The following is a 1,855-nucleotide window of genomic DNA, read 5'->3' as shown; positions in this document are numbered from 1 at the left end:
AAAACAAGGTGGTTTGGAAGAACGTACTTAACATCAAGCGCCATTACTTGAAACAGAATAAAATATATACCTTAGGTTAATGCATCAAAACTCATGAATGCATGTCATATGCATTAATGCATCGATGATGACTTGGACCCCAGTCTAATTGCAAAATTTTGGCCCATGGAGAAGGATAGTGCAAGAAAAGCCAAGAAGGCCCAAATCGGGTTCCCTTTTCTTGCATTTCAAATTGTCAAGTAATTTTCCTTCTTTGTTTCGCCTTGGTTTGCACTATTTCATTGCCATTTCTGCTTCCATTAGGTTCTGATCGAGTCTGTTTTTGTGTGCCATCTTTTATTTGATTGTGTTTAATCATTTTTAATCGGTTCATTCCGCTGTTTTAGTCATTTTATTTGAGAAATCATGTTTTGTAATGTCTAAAGTCATGTTTAATTGCTTAACTTGTTATCAATTCTGTGTTCAATCTGTTTTTTAGCTTTTTCGAGGATCTGGATCGTATGATCATTATCTGAACACCGTATGAGCTATGACAAAATCATTGTGAGCTCTGGTGCATGACAATTGACATTAATCTCAGATCTAACTTGCTGCTGAAGTACATTCTGTTTTCAGTTTGTTGTCATTTTCGGTGCATGTTGATTCTGTGATATATTGCTTAAATGAGAAAGTATCATGTGCAGACCACTTAAGCCATGAATTGTTAAAGCAAATAGCTTGGTTGCACCTTGAGAAAACTCCAGCAGAGTTCAAAGTTGTAGTTAGCCGATCTGCATTTTCCTTGTTTGAGTCAATTTTCTTTTTTTTTTTTTAAATATGGTTTGGCATATAGATCCTTGTTGAACATCTTGCATTAATCTCCTAGTGTTTTGTTCAAGTTTTAATTGCTGTTCCAGAGTCCAGTAAATTGTTTTAAGGCTATTTGAATCATTAAGTCAAAAATTTGGGTGTTAGAGTTGTTCAATTTGAAGAATATAAGGGTTGGCTGAGTTAGATTTTGGAATTGCACGTTTCTGCATCCAGTTGCTATGCTAACAAGTTTGTTGTAGTGCTTCCAATTTAATGAAGCAAAAAAAACTACAAGTTTTAGTTGTCCTATGTATTTTCACTATTTGAACCACCAAAATTTTGACCATTTTCATAAGACAAGTTGTTGTTTCATTGGCTGCATTCTAAATTCTGGATTTGGTGCATGTGAATCTGAGTAGGAGTTGTAGCAAAAGCTTGGTTAGTCAATTTTAAATAGAAACAATCAACAAAAGAGTTATTACAAATAGTTTTAAAAAGCCAAAAGACTAGTGCAACTCATTTTCAAAATCTGGAAGCATCAGAACCAGAACTTTGCACCAGAAACTGGATTTTTCTCTTAGACATTTCGTAGAACAGTTTCGACAAAATTTTATCTGGGTTTAATTTCAATTCAAATGCAACTTGTTTCTGTTTCTTACTTTCTTAATCAGTTCTAGCACCTATCTTAGGTTCATTTTAAGTGCTTCCCTGCTTGATAGCTCGTTTATTGCATAAGTTTAAATTTTTGGAATTCCAAACACCAAACTGTTTGTGAAAAGTCCTGTTGGGTGCTGTTTTTGCTGGTTAATTCAATCAGCAATGTCGCCGGAAATCAAACCCGTTGCGGAACACTCATTGCGCCACGAGAATGGAGGATGCGCCTGGTTCTTCGAACTCGCCTCCCTCGCTCCAAGAACGAATCAGAAGCGAGAAAAGAAAAGTTGTATATTTGGATGTTAGATTTACAACCGCTTAGGAATAATTTAGAAAAGAGGTCTAAAACTCTAGTTACCACTATTTTATGGGGAAAACATCACATCATCAATATTTGTTGTAATTTTTTGTC

This window comes from Vigna radiata, unplaced genomic scaffold, assembly GCF_000741045.1.
Source record: "Vigna radiata var. radiata cultivar VC1973A unplaced genomic scaffold, Vradiata_ver6 scaffold_134, whole genome shotgun sequence".
Classification (NCBI taxonomy): Eukaryota; Viridiplantae; Streptophyta; class Magnoliopsida; order Fabales; family Fabaceae; genus Vigna; species Vigna radiata.
Note: the sequence above shows the minus strand (reverse complement) of the source record.